Source organism: Chiloscyllium plagiosum, unplaced genomic scaffold (assembly GCF_037043375.1).
Source record: "Chiloscyllium plagiosum isolate Xiang-an unplaced genomic scaffold, Cpla_swu_hap1 HiC_scaffold_34, whole genome shotgun sequence".
Taxonomy (NCBI): Eukaryota; Metazoa; Chordata; class Chondrichthyes; order Orectolobiformes; family Hemiscylliidae; genus Chiloscyllium; species Chiloscyllium plagiosum.
In genome coordinates, this window is record NW_028270172.1 from 18,657,316 (window position 1) to 18,673,267 (window position 15,952).

Consider the following 15,952-nt stretch of genomic DNA (forward strand, 5'->3'; position numbering starts at 1 on the left):
CCTGTGTACCTGTGAGTTCTGCAATCACTCTCCATTTAAGGAATATGCTGCTTTTCTTTATTATTCCTCCCCAGTAGACAAGTTCACATTTTCTCACATTGTACTCCATTTGCCATTTTTTAATCCACACAGCTAACTTGGTTACATCTTCTGGCAGACTCTCTATCTCCTCTGATAGCATACATTCCTACTTATCTTGATGCATTCAGTAAATTTAGCAACCATTTAGCAGTCTTTTCATCCAAGTCATTGATGTAGATCGGTATAGTTTGATATAGATTGTTAGAGGTTCAATACATTCATAACATGTGCTGGAGAGTTTGGACGGGAAGAATTAGGCATATGCTGGTTTCGATTTCCTAATTTTGTTTTTGGTTGCTCGCCTTTCATGTCTTTTGCATTGACATTCCATACTGTTTGCCAAGAAACATATTGAATATTAGAAAACAGAGCCCTTGGCTTGCTCTTTTGGAATTGCTAATGAACAGACACCGTCATCTTAGAGGGAAAACATTCTGGATCTGATTTACTGCAATATAAACAATATTTCTGGATTTTTGATTTCAGTAGGTTAACATGATTTTTGTATTGACCTGATCAATTCTAAACTGGAATTATAAATTTATGGTTGGTTTGACATCTTACCGAAAAAGAAAATGAACTGTGCAAGTCCAAATTCAGCTAATTTTGGAAGAACCTAAATGTAAATGCATATTGGTTTATTTACTATTCTTTAAAATAATAACAGAATGGAATTAGCATTAATTAAAAGTTCTATGTGTATGAAAATATATCTCTATTTGTAGATTGATTCCAGCTTTGCTAATTACACTAAATGATCACGTAGTCATTGCAAATCAGTAACTCTTTAACAATGAATTTCACAATGATGCTAAGGCCACAATTTTTAAACTGTTATATTTTTAATTACTTGCCCAGGATTTCCATTTTTGCACCACTTCCCTATTTTTAAATTATTGCTTAACTTTTAATTTTAGTTTTCTATTTTGAAAGTATTTATAAGCTTTTTACAATTATTTTCAAGTTATTTTTGTGTTCTGTGCTGTGATTTTTAAATATTTAATCTGACATGCCCCAGTCCTGATTTATTCAGCTTCTCCAATCTATGGGACCAGAATCTCTATCCTTACATGGCCACACACTAAGATCACTAAACATAGGGTTTATCTGTATAGGTTCAGAGCCAGACTTGGGAAATTGGATACAAAAGCCAAATTAAAATAGCATATTATAGAACTGGATCAAGAAGACAATAGGAGTGAGGGTCAAATGAAAAATGATCTGTTAAAAAAGAGCACATTCATTAAGTTAGAAAGACTACAGAATAATAAAAGGTGAAGAAAGGATATAACAAAGTCGAGAGTGTGGTGCCAGAAAAGCACAGCAGTTCAGGTAGCATCCGAAGAGCAGAAGGTCGATATTTCTGGCAAAAGCCCTTCGTCAGGAATCGCCTCATCTCTTTCACCTATAACAATGATGCAGACTGTTGAGCAATAGAAATATAAAGAAAAACATGAGGAGATCCTTAAAGTGAATGACAAACTGTATGATAGATATATTTAGGTAATGGGGATATAACATCAGGAACAGAAGACAGAGAGAAGGACACAATTACTGAGAAAGCATACAAAGACGAACAACTTAAAAACTGAAATATTGGTGTCACTTTTATCTGTACTTCCTGGGGTCTAACCTAGCAGGACAGATTGTGCATCCTTTGTAAAACATGTCTGACTTATATTCCATTGTTTTACAATTAAAGAAAAAAATTGGTCTACAACAAGTTCATGATCTGCTCCCTCAAAAGCAGAAAAGCTGACAATTACACCACTGTCTCAATGCATTGGGGAGAATCAGATAGAAATGAAACAGAAAGTGCAAGTTAGAAGAGAAAAAGAGAGAGGGGGGGAAATGCAAATCTGAATATGTGAAAAGAAAGAAAGACATAAGTGTTTTTTCCTTTTATCTAATTAATGCAATAGAAGGAAAGCGTTTATTAAAAAAAAAACAAGAAAACATGAAAATTACTTTTATATTCTTTCCAAAGACTGTAGAGATAGGGTTTATGAAAGATATAAATGAACTTCTGAAGTATACAGTGATGTGACCATGACCTCAGTGGTCATGCATTAGTATTCTGCGAGGTGGTCACACTTGTACAGCTTAGAGCATGCTGCTCAGAAACCTTACCGTTATGTAAAGGTTGTTACTAAACTTTATTTAAAAGTAACCCTAAAACTCTAGCTGGAGCTTGTATGAAGAACTCATATTGAACCAAAGACCTGTTCGAACTTTGACGACAATAGATTCATTTAAACTAAAATGTCCCATCAGATGAAATTTACTTCCAGGCTTTGTGTAATTTCAACAACAGCCCAAGCTATCAATCAAACAACCCTTCAGAAACTTTGGATCAATCTATTTTGTCTATGAGTACAAAAAGACGGAGAGAATTTTAATTTGAACCTCCTGACAGAAACCTGAATGGATCTAATTGAACACTGGGTTTACACTCTGCATGATTTTACACTTTGCTAGTCAATTGAGTGAAAACTTGGGTGATGCATTGATTCAGTTGACATGACCTGGTGAGTTTCCTTCTAATTGCATTCATAAAATTCATGTCAATATCTTTGAGACTAATGTTGGTGCACTTGTGACCAAACATTCACATGGTATGTATTTATGAACTCTTTATTCTGCATTGATTAATGCCTTAAAAAAAACGGACTCAAACACAATTTTCAGATGTTCTTTGGATACAACTTGGACTTTTAACGTGGACCTGAACTACTTGGGCACATGGACAGGGCTTCCTTTGATGTCTCCTCTGAAGGATGTTAACTCTGACCGTATAGAATTTACTCAGTGTCATACAGAGGTACCAGCCTGTGTAACAAACCCAAAGGTGTGAAAATTGAACTCAACTTTCTGATTGAGAAGTGGGGATCACCAACCGAGTTCAGTTGATGAAAAAATGTACACACCTTGCAAATTGCCAAGGTGGAGAAGATTGAAGTATCTAAGTAAGATGCTCTTTGGTTCATTACAGCAGCAAGTATCGTTAGAATGGTTTGAAAGCAACTTGGGTGATGTTACTCATGGTAAGTCACAAAACATATAACCAAATTTATTTTAAATTTAGGTAAGACATTTTTAGGACAATTGGATGCCTGGGCGACAGGAGTGAACAGTTTCAGGACATAAAATTGCTTTGGATAAATAATTGGACCAGCGTGCCAAACAGAATTGCCTACAGCACAGAAGCAGAAATGAACCTCAGACTGAATAGGCAGTCTGCATCTCCTAACTGCAATACAGACAATTACTGGAATGAACTTTGCTGAGGCTGTTATCAGTATCTAGGTACTGAAGATAGCCAAATCCTTGTGCCTATTCCCCCTCCTTACATTGCATCTTCCCTTTACCTAATGTCACATCTTCCCTTTTACCTTACATTGTTGTCTGATTGATAAGCTGCAGATAGTGTAAGCATTATACCACATAGTTTCCTCACTTCTCTGCATCACAATAAAATAAAACAAAGAAACACAGATGCTGGTGTTCTGAAACAAAAACCAAAATTGCTGGAGAAATTCAACAGGTCTGGCAGCATCTGCCCCTGCCACCGCAGGAACTGTAAAACCTGTGCTCACACCTCCTCCCTCACCTCCATCCAAGGCCCTAAAGGAGCCTTCCACATCCATCAAAATTTTACCTGCACATCCACTAATATCATTTATTGTATCCGTTGCTCCCGATGCGGTCTCCTCTACATTGGGGAGACTGGGCGCCTCCTAGCAGAGCGCTTTAGGGAACATCTCCGAGACACCCACACCAATCAACCAAACCGCCCCGTGGCTCAACATTTCAACTCCCCCTCCCACTCTGCCGAGGATAGGGAGGTGCTGGGCCTCCTCCACCGCCGCTCCCTCACCACCAGACGCATGGAAGAAGAACGCCTCATCTTCCGCCTCGGGCATCAATGTGGATTTCAACAGCTTCCTCATTTCCCCTTCCCCCACCTCATCCTAGTTTCTAACCTCCAGCAACACGATCCCCTTGACTTGTCCGACCTGCCCAGCTCCTTTTCCACCTATCCACTCCACCCTCTCCTCCCTGACCTATCACCTTCATCTCCTCCCCCACTGACCTATTGTACTCTATGTTACTCTATCCCCACCCCCACCCTCCTCTAGCTTATCTCTCCATGCTTCAGGCTTTCTGCCTTTATTCCTGATGAAGGGCTTTTGTTCGAAATGTCGATTTTGCCTGTCCTCGGATGCTGCCTGAATTGCTGTGCTCTTCCAGCACCACTGATCCAGAATCTGTGGGAAGAAAGCAGAGTTAACATTTTGAATCCAGTGACTTGTCATCAGAAATGTTAATTCTACTTTCTTCCGACAGGTGCTACCTGACCTGCTGAGTTTCTCCAGCAATTACTGTTTTTGTCCCTGCACCACAATCCCAACCTTATGACTCTCTCATTTTGAATACCTGGTGCATATGGCCAGGCAGCTGAGGAACAGCAACAAAACAGTGATGATGAAGATACATTGTCAGATAATTTCATACTCCCAGAGCTGACTCTGTGTGATTTTAGAGAATGGCAGAAAGTTGGAATCTGCACATGATGAGGTAAAGTGGCTGATAGCCAGGGAAGAGAGGGCAAGGATAATGCTCATTCCTAGATAAGGTCACATACCAGTACCACTAAAGGAACTCAGTCAAGGATTTTATGATGCAGGCTGCACAAGAAGGTTCAGGATTATGCAAATTAGAATGCTAAGCATATTGGGAAGCCTTCCAGAAAACAAGTTCAATGACAAGAAGTAGAGATGAGCCCAGCGGCAATCCAGCACAGGGATTTGCACAGGTTTGGAGCTCACCTTTTCAATTTGACCAGGTGAGGTGGGAGTGACAGCCCATTACATCAAGGCCACATTTGACTGAGCGTAGTACCAAGGAGTCCTAACAAAACTGGAATCAATAGGTATCAAGAGGCAAACTCTCACATTTGGAGTTATACCTGGCACAAAACAAGATGGTTTTGGTTATTAGACATCAATTATCTCAATTCCAGAATATCTCTGCAGGAGTTTTTCAGGCAAGTGTCTTAGCCCCAACCATCTTCAGCTGTTTCATCAATGACCTTCCCTCCATCAAAAGGTCAGAAGTAAAGAAATTCATCTGAATGCACAATGTTCAGCACCATTCGTAACTCCTCAGATACTGATGCAGTCCACGTTCAAATGCAATGAGATCTGGACAACATTCAGGCTTGACCTGACAAGTGGCAATTAGCATTTGCTCCAAACAAATGCCAGCCAATGACTATCTCCAGTAAAAGACAATCTAACCACGACCACATGATATTCAATAGTGTTACTGTCACTGAATACCCCACTGTCACATCCAGAGGGTTACCATTGACAAGAAACTCAAAGGGAGCACATACAGTAACTACAAGGGCAGGTCAAAGGCTAGGAATACTGTGGTGAGTAACTTATTTCCTGGCTCCTCAAAATCTGTTCACCATCTACAATGGCCAAGTCAGGAATGTGATGGAATACTCCCCACTTGCCTGCATGGATGCAGCTCCAACAATACTCAAAAGGTTTGACACCATCCAAGATAAAGCAAACCACTTGATTGGTACCACATCCACAAGCAGCCAATCCCTCCACTTACTGACACTCAGTAGTGGCAGTGTGTACTATTTACAAGTTTCAGAAATTCACTAAGTCTCCTTGGAGACCACCTTCCAAACCCATGACCATTTCCATCTAGAAGAACAAGGGCAGCAGATATATGGGAATTCCACCATCTGCAATTTCCCCTCCAAGACACTCACCATCCTAACTTGGAAATATATTGCCGTTCCTTCACTGTTGTTGGATCAAAATCCCAGAATTCCCTCATTAAGGGCATTGTGGGTCAACCTACAGCATGTGGATTGCAGCAGCTCAAGAAGGCAGTTTGCCACCACCTTTTCAAGGGAAACTAGGGTTGGGGCAATAAATGCTGGTTAGCTAACGGTGCCCACATCAAATGATTTCATTTTAAAAAATTTTTAAAAACTATATTTGCACACTTGTGGACCCAACAATGATGCCGTTTCTGATGGCCAATGATGCAGCTTCCATTGCAGCACACGCCGCAACCATTCAACACCTGAGGTCTGTGGTGGTAGCTCATGATTATTCATTACTGTGAACAGAAGGGGTCTTTAGGTTACCACAGCAGTCTAGCAATCTCTCTGCCAAGATTACAAGGGATGTTGAGGTGCCATCACAAGGGCCCCATGGAGCAAAAACTTGCTGCCCTCTCTCTGAAAATAGCATTTTGTTCCCAACTTCCCCCCACTGCAAAGGCACCCACAAGATAGGCACTAAAAATGCATAAGGATGATTCTATTTGTGTGCAATATAGCATGCTTTCACTTAGAAATTCCGTTTGTTGTGATGACCTTTCATTTTGTATTTGTGGCCAAACAGACACAGCAATAGTCAGTGGGTTCTTCCCTTTCCCTTCCTCCTCCTCTAGTTCCTTTCTCACCAACCTCCTGCTCTACCTCCTATTCATCTTCCCCCTCTTCAGCTACACAGAGTATAGCTAATGGCTAAGGTTATCTCTTTACAATGCGCAGCAGACCAATAGAAATCCTGACATAGCGATTCCACAACCAACAGATCAGATCTAAGCTTTTCAGTCCTTCCACAGCCAGTCGTGAATGGTGGTGGACAATTAAACAACTCACTGGAGGAGGAGTGTCCACAAATATCCCCAGCCTCAATGATGGAGGAGCCCAGCATATCACTGCAAAAGATAAGGAAGTGCATTCACAGCAACTTCAGTCAGAAAGGACGGCACAGTGGTTAGCACCGTTGCCTCACAGTGCCAGAGACCCAGGTTCAATTCCCGTCTCAGGCGACTGTCTGTGTGGAGTTTGCATATTCTCCCCCTGTCTGCCCGGGTTTCCTCCCACAGTCCAAAGATGTGCCGGTCAGGTGAATTGGCCATGCTAAATTGCCTGTAGTGTTAGGTGAAGGGGTAAATGTAGGGGAATGGGTCTTGGTGGGTTGCTCTTCGGAGGGTCGGTGTGGACTTGTTGGGCCAAAAGGCCTGTTTCCACACTGTAAGTAATCTAATCTAAAGTACCTAGTGGATGATCTGTTTTGGGCTCTTCCAGTGGTCCCCACCATCACAGATACCAGTCTCCAGCCAATTTGATTCATTCCATGCGATATCAAGAAATGGCTGGAGGCACTGGATACTGCAAAGGCAATGGGTCCAGATAACATTCTGGCAATAGTACTGAAGATGTGTGCTCCAGAACTTGTCACTCTCCTAGCCAAGCCCTTCTAGTACAGTTACAACACTGGCATCTACTCGACAATGTGGAAAATTGCCCAGGTATGTCCTGTCCACAAAAAGCAGGACAAATCCAACCTGGCCAATCACCGAGGAGAAAGTGAGGACTGCAGATGCTGGAGGTCAGAGTCAACAGTGTATTTCTGGGAAAGCACAGCAGATCAGGCAGCATCCGAGGAGCAGGAGAATCGATGTTTCGGGCATAAGCCCTTCATCAGGAATCCTTATGACGGAAACATTGATCCTCCTGCTCCTCGGATGCTGCCTAACCTGCTGTGCTTTCCCAGCACCACACTCTCGACTCTGGCCAATTACCGCCCAATCAGTCTACTCTCATCATCAGTAAAGCGATGGAAGGGGTCATCAATAATGCTATCAAGCAACAACTGCTCAGCAACAAACTGCTCAGTAACGCCCAGTTTGGGTTTGCCAGGGTCACTCAGCTCCTGACTCATTACAGCCTTGGTTCAAACATGGGCAAAAGAGCTGAACTCCAGAGATGAGGTGAGAGTGACAGCCCTTGACATCAAGGCCATATTTGACCGAGTATGGCATCAAGGTGCCCAGGCAAAATAGAATCAACGGATATCAGGGGGCAAACACTCCACTGGTTAGAGTCATACCTGGCACAAAGGAAGATGGTTGTGGTTGTGGAGGGTCAGTCAGCTCAGCTCCAGGACATCTCTGCAGGAGTTCCTCAGAGTAGCGTCCTAGGCCCGTTAATCTTCAGCTGTGTCATCAAAAACTTTCCCTCTGCCGTAAGGTCAGGAGTGGGGATGTTCACCAATGATTGCACAGTGGGAGAAAGTGAGGACTGCAGATACTGGAGATCAGAGCTGAAAAATGTGTTGCTGGAAAAGCGCAGCAGGTCAGGCAGCATCCAAGGAGCAGGAGAATCGACGTTTCGGGCATAAGCCCTTCTTTAGCCATTCCTGAAGAAGGGCTTATGCCCAAAATGTCAATTCTCCTGTTCCTTGGATGTTGCCTGACAATGATTGCACAGTGTTCAGCACCATTTGTGACTCTCAGATACTGAAGCAATCTGTGAACAGATGCAATAAGATCTGGACATTATCCAGTCTTGGGCCGACAACTGGCAAGCAACATTTGCATCACACAAATGCCAGATAATGACCATCACCAATAAGAGACACTCTAACTACCACCCCTTGACATTCAATGGTATTACCATCACTGAATCCCTCACTGTCAATATCCTTGGGGTTACCATTGACCAGAAACTCAACTGGATTCACCATGTAAACACAGTGGCTACAAGAGCAGGTCAGAGACTAGGGATACTGCGGTGAGTAACTCACCTCCTGACACCCCAAAGTCGATCCATCATCTAAGGCACTGGTAAGTCTACAAGGACTATGGTAACTTTAACTTTACCCATGTGCAATCTCCCATATTATCAATTTTACCCATTGATTTAATCTCCTGAGGTAAAGATCTGTAAATATCTACATATTTCCCAGAAATACCGATTACTATATGTAGAAAATAAAGAAAATCTGATCTCCCATCTCACATGAGGCTCATTAAAATTAGCAAATGCAAAGTCCTGAAATCATATTGAACCCAAAGTGTAGCCTCTATTTCTCTCTTCATAGATACTGCCAGACCTGGACTCAGTTTTTGTCTCCATAGATACTGCCAGACATGCTGAGTTACTCCAGCATTTTCTGGTTTCGTTTCAGTGGAATGCCACAAGGATCGGTGACTCTCCATCATTTATTTAAATGATTTGGATGTGAGCTTAAATGGTCTAGTTAGTAAGTTTGCAGATGACACCAAAATTGGAGGTGTAGTGGACTGCGAAGGAGATTACTTCAAGTTACAACGGGATCTTGATCAGATGAGCCAATGGACTGAGAAGTGTCAGATGGAGTTTTATTTAGATAAATGCGAGGCGCTGCATTTTGGGAAAGCAAATCTTAGCAGGGCTTATACACTTAATAGTAAGGTCCTAGGGAGTGTTGCTGAACAAAGATACCTTGGAGTGCAGGTTCATAGCTCCTTAAAAGTGGAGTCGCATGTAGATAGGATAGTGAAGAAGTCATTTGGTATGCTTTCCTTTATTGGTCAGAGTATTGAGTTGGGGGGTCATTTTGTGGCTATACAGGACATTGATTAGGCCACTTTTGGAATTCTAGTCTCCTTCCTATCAGAAGGATGTTGTGAAAGGGTTCAGAAAAGATTTACAAGGGTGTTGCCAGGGTTGGAGGATTTCAGCTATAGGGAGAGGTTGAATAGGCTACGGCTATTTTCCCTGGAGTGTCGGTGGCTGAGGTGTGACCTTACAGAGGTTCATAAAATCATGAGGGGTATAGATAAGGTAAGTAGACAAGGTTTTTTTCCCTGAGGTGGGGGAGTCCAGAAATAGAGGGCATAGGTTTAAGGTGAGAGGGGAAAGATATAAAAGAGATCTAAGGGGCAACGTTTTCAAGCAGAGGGTGGAATGGGCTGCCAGAGGAAGTGGTGGAGGCTGGTACAATTGCAACATTTAAAAGGCATCTGGATGGGTATATGATTAGGAAGGGTTTGGAGGGATATGGGCTGGGTGCTGGCTCATGGAACTAGATTGGGTTGGGATAGCTGGTCGGCATGGACAGGTTGGACCAAAGGGTCTGTTTCCATGCTGTACATCTCTATGACTCTATTAACTTTAAATTTTGATGCTTGTTAATATTAAACACTTCTATACACAATGGATGGTAGAAGTTCAAAATTCTTTTCTGCAAATGGTAATTGATCATACGTTAATTGTTAATTTTCAATCTGATATCCATAGTTTTTTTAACCAAAGATAGTAAGATATATGGGCAAAAAATAGATTGATTGAACTATGTTGCAAATCAATCTTATTCTTATATAATGCCATAACATGTTTGAGGTGCTAAATGGTTTATTTTGTTTCCTAAAACCTCCAGTTGTATTGATAGATTAAATTAAATAACCTCGCACTTCTACATCAGTTATACTTCCCAGAAGTTGAAATGCCTAAATCAATTCCTCAAAAAGAAAAAAAAGTCCTTACTCATAAAATTAGAATATTACATGCAAACAATTTAGACATATTACAATCGGCTTTCACAATCTTACCTTCTTCATTGTGTGTTTTTCATTTTTCATTTTATTTGTGAATGGAGCATAAACAATGAGCTGAATTTTACACAGAGGCAATGGCCTCATCCACCCACAGGCAAATAAGGGCAAAGCGTACCCCTAGTGGCTCATGAAGCCACCATAGAATTTTTGTGTGACTCAGTTCATTGTTTGCCTGAGGTTGTTGTTTTTGCCCTCATGTGGCTGATTATCCCACTTCCTAGTCTCTCACATAGCTGGAATTCCTCCTATCCCACAACACCACAGTTGAAGAGGGTGAAGACATGACTGCCAAGCTGGTTCAGTGTGCTACGTGCTTGATGTGGGAGGTCAATGACTCTGGTGTGTCTGGCTCATATAAGTGTGGAAAGTGTGTGCACGTTCAGCTACTGACAGAGCATATTGCAGGACTGATGAAAGAACTCGAGGACCTTAGGCTCATCCGAGAGAATGAGATCTTTCTGGACAAGACCTTCAGCGAGGTTATTACACCAATCGTACCAGAAGAGAGCAGAAGAGAGCAGACGATGAGGAATGCAGAGAGGAGACAGGTGCAAGAGACCCCGGGGGATATACCTGTCAGGAAAAAGTTGAATCTTTTGGAAACAGTAGAGACAAATGACACTGCCAGTCCGCGAGGCGGCCAGGTCTGTCAATCAAAAGTTGGTGTGGAGACAGAGCGGAAGAGTCAGACATCGTACAGAGCCGTGGTAATAGGGGACTCCATAGTGAGACGAACTCACCGGGGTTTTTGTGGCAGCAGACGGGACTTAAGGATGGTGTGTTTCCCTTCTGGTGCCAGGGTTAAAGACATCACAGACAGAGTGCAGGAAATCCTCAAGGACGAAGGTGAAGAGCCAGAGGTGGTAGTACATGTCGGCACAAATGATGTCAGGAAGAAGAGGAGGAACATACTACAGTGGGACTTTGGAGGACTACGAAGAAGGCTGAAAAGCAGGATGTCCAAGGTGGTTATCTCGGTTTGCTTCCAGTTCCTCGGGCTGGTGAGGCCAGAAACAGGGAGATAATGGACTTGAATGTGTGGCTGGGGAACTGGTGCAGAAAGCAAGGATTTAAATTCTTGAATCACTGGGGTATGTTTTGTGGTAAGCATAAATTCTACAAGAGAGACGGTTTGCACCTTAATAGGTTAGGGACCAGCATTCTGGCAGGCAGGTTTGTTACTGCAACACAGCTACGTTTAAACTAAGTAGCTGGGGGGAGGGGACAAACTGGATATTTAAGAAGGAAATTGGAGGGCACGTTAGAACAAGGGAAGTCAAGAAAGACAACTGTATCAATGAGGCAGAAAACTCAGAAAGGGATCATGCTGTAAGGTTGAGTGAAATAGGAGTTGATGGGAAGGGTGAGGGCAGTAACAAATTAAAAATACTATACATGAATGCACGAAGCATTAGAAATAAGATGGATGAGCTTGAGGCTCTTTTGGAAATTAGCAGATACGATATTGTGGGGATAACTGAGATGTGGCTTCAAGTGAACAGGGCCTAGGAAATGAATATTTAAGGCTACATGTGCTATTGTAAGGACAGACTGATGGGCAGAGGGGGTCGGGTGGCCATGTTGGTAAGGGATGATATTCAGTCCCTTGCATGGGAGGACCTAGAATCAGGGGATGTAGAGTCAGTTGGATAGAACTGAGAAATACTAAGGGTAAAAAGACCCTCTTGGGAGTTATCTACAGGCCCCCAAACAATAGTCTGGATGTCAGATGTAAGTTAAATCAGGAGCTGAAATTGGCCTGTCGCAAAGATGTTACTACAGTTGTTATGGGGGATTTCAACATGCAGGTAGACTGGGAGAATCAGGATGGTATTGGACCACAAGAAAGAGAATTTGTGGAGTGCCTCAGAGATGGATTCTTAGAATAGCTGGTGCTGGAACCGACCAGGGAGAAGGCAATTCTGGATCTGGTATATTGTGCAATGAACAGAATTGGTCAGGGACCTTGAAGTGAAGGAACCATTGGGAAATAGTGACCATCATACAATTAGCTTCAATCTGCAATTTGAGAGGGAGAGCGTACAATCGGAAGTGACAATATTTCCCGTGAATAAAGGGAACTATGGAACTATGAGGGAGGAGCTGGCCAAAGTTCAATGGTGCAATACCTTAGCAGGGATGACAGTGGCGGAACAATGGTGGATATTTCTGTGTATAATGCAGAAGATGCAGGATTAGTTCATTCCAAAAAGGAAGAAAGATCTTAGGAGGAGGCATGGGTGGCCGTGGCTGATGAGAGAAGTAAAGAAACATATAAAGTTAAAAGAGAAAAAGTATAACATAGCAAAGATAAGTAGGAAAATGGAGGACTGGGAAGCTTTTAAAGATCAACAGAGGATTACTAAGAAGGAAATACGCAGAGAAAAAATGAGGTACAAAGGTAAACTGGCCAATAATATAAAGGAGGATAGTAAAAGTTTGTTTTGGTACGTGAAATGCAAAAAAATGGTTAAGACTAAAATTGGGCCCTTGAAGACAGAAACAGGGGAATATATTATGGGGAACAAAGAAATGGCAGAAGAATTGAATTGGTACTTCAGATCTGTGTTCACTGGGGAAGACACAAGCAATCTCCCTGAGGTAACAGTGGCTGAAGGACCTGAACTTAAGGGAATTTATATTTGCCAGGAATTGGTGTTGGAGAGACTGTTACGTCTGGAGGTTGATAAGTCCCCAGGGCCTGATGGTCTACATCCCAGGGTACTGAAGGAGGTGGCTTGAGAAATCGTGAATGGTGATTATTTTCCAGAGTTCGATAGATTCGGGATCAGTTCCTGCGGATTGGAGGGTGGCTAATGTTATACCACTTTTTAAGAAAGGTGGGAGAGAGAAAGCAGGAAATTATAGACCAGTTAGTCTGACCTCAGTGATGGGAAAGATGCTGGAGTCTATTATAAAGGATGAAATTACGACACATCTGGAGAGTAGTAACAGGATAAGTCAGAGTCAGCATGGATTTATGATGGGGAAATCATGCTTGACTAATCTTCTGGAATTTTTTGAGGATGTAACTCTGAAGATGGATGAGGGAGATCCAGTAGATGTAGTGTACCTGGACTTTCAGAAAACTTTTGATAAAGTCCCACATAGGAGGTTAGTGAGCAAAATTAGGGCGCATGGTATTGGGGGCAAAGTACTAACTTGGATTGAAAGTTGGTTGGCTGATAGGAAACAAAGAGTAGTGATAAACGGCTCCATTTCGGAATGGCAGGCAGTGACCAGTGGGGTACCGCAGGGATCAGTACTGGGACCGCAGCTTTTTACAATATATATTAATGATATAGAAGATGGTATTAGTAATAACATTAGAAAATTTGCTGATGATACTAAGCTGGGTGGCAGGGTGAAATGTGATGAGGATGTTAGGAGATTACAGGGTGACCTGGGCAAGTTAGGCGAGTGGTCAGATGCATGGCAGATGCAGTTTAATTGTGGATAAATGTATGGTTATCCACTTTGGTGGCAAGAACAGGAAGGCAGATTACTACCTAAATGGAATCAATTTAGGTAAAGGGGCAGTACAGAGAGATCTGGGTGTTCTTGTACACCAGTCAATGAAGGTAAGCATGCAGTACAGCAGGTAGTGAAGAAGGCTAATAGCATGCTGACCTTCATAACAAGAGGGATTCAGTATAGAAGCAAAGAGGTTCTTCTGCAGCTGTACAGGGCCCTGGTGAGACCACACCTGGAGTACTGTGTGCAGTTCTGGTCTCCAAATTTGAGGAAAGACATTCTGGCTATTGAGGGAGTGCAGCATAGGTTCACGAGGTCAATTCCTGGAATAGCAGATTACCTTACACTGAAAGACTGGAGTGACTGGGATTGTATACCCTTGAGTTTAGAAGACTGAGAGGGGATCTGATTGAGACATATAAGATTATTAAAGGATTGGACACTCTGGAGGCAGGAAACATGTTTCCGCTGATGGATGAGTTCCGAACCAGAGGACACAGCTTAAAAATACGGGGTAGACCATTTAGGACAGAGATGAGGAAAACTTCTTCACCCAGAGAGTGGTGGCTGTGTGGCATGCTCTGCCCCAGAGGGCAGTGGAGGCCCAGTCTCTGGATTCATTTAAGAAAGAGTTGGATAGAGCTCTCAAGGATTGTGGAATCAAGGGTTGTGGAGATAAGGCAGGAACAGGATACTGATTAAGGATGATTAGCCATGATCATATTGAATGGTGGTGCAGGCTTGAAGGGCAGAATGGCCTACTGCACCTATTGTCTATTGTCAATTACCAATAGGAGCCATGTCCACTGCGAGGACTGCAATCAGTCCCTGAACAGCAAAGTCACTAGGAGCTGTCTTCAAGTAAATGGTGTGACTTCACCTGGACTAGAGTTCAGATCAGAGTGGTGCTGGGAAAACACAGCAGGTCAGGCAGCATCCGAGGAAAATCGATGTTTCAGGCAAAAGCCCTTCATCAGGAATAGAGGCAGGAAGCCTTCAGGGTGGAGAGATAAATGGGGGTTGGGGTGGGGCTGGGAAAAGGTAGCAAAGAATACAATAGGTGAATGGCGGTGGGGATGGAGGTGATAGGTCAGAGGGGAGGGTGGAGCAGATAGGTGGGAAGGGAGATTGGCGGGTAGGACAGGTCATGAGGATAGTGCTGAGCTAGAAGGTTGGAACTGAGGTAAGGTGGGGGGAGGGGAATTGATGAAACTGGTAAAGTCCACATGGATGCCCTGGGGTTGAAGTGTACCGAGGCGGAAGATGAGGCCTGAACCAATCCAGTAAGCATTAGCAAAGGGATCTACGGTGGATTGGGTTACTAAACAGGAAGGAACCAAGCCTCCACCAAGCTCACAGTCAAATTGTCAGGTATGCAAGAAGATACAGGAAGGATATTCCCAATGGCAGGTAGTCCAGAACCAAGGGTCAAAGTCTAAAGATACAGGGTAAACCAGTTCGGTCAGTGTTGAGGAAAAATTTCTGGAATTTGCTACCATAGAAAAACATTGAGGCCAAAAGATTCTATGATTTCAAGGAGTTGGATATAACATTTGCGGCTGAAGGGATGAATAGTTTTAGGGAGAAGTGGGAACAGGCCATTGAATTAGATGATCAGCCATGATCATAATGAATGGTAGAGCTGACTCAAAGGGCCAAATGGCCTATTCCTGATCCTATTTTCTATGATTCTACATGATGAGCATGATCCCCCTTTTATCGTCCTCATTTTTATGCTTTCTGCCTGCCAAGTCACCCCAGGAGGACCCTAAAATTCCAGACTGTATTGTTTCATAAATGTTAATGACAAATTATTGCAGAGTGTAATGAGCTAGATCTATCAGTGCTTGGAAAACCATGTTTTCAGTGATCTGTAATAATAGTGGTGTAGACCGCCTTAAGGAAAACTTGGCTATTGCTTTTTTTTAACCAGCGAGTGATTTATTTCATTGACATCTGCACAGCAATG

General features: G+C 42.7%; 1 protein-coding gene across 1 annotated transcript in view; it reads left to right on the forward strand.

Moving 5' to 3' along the window:
- The window catches only part of LOC122564466 (uncharacterized), a 188,334-nt gene that overhangs the window by 48,273 nt on the left and 124,109 nt on the right, over window positions 1–15,952 (forward strand). The gene's annotated exons all lie outside the window — the stretch shown is intronic.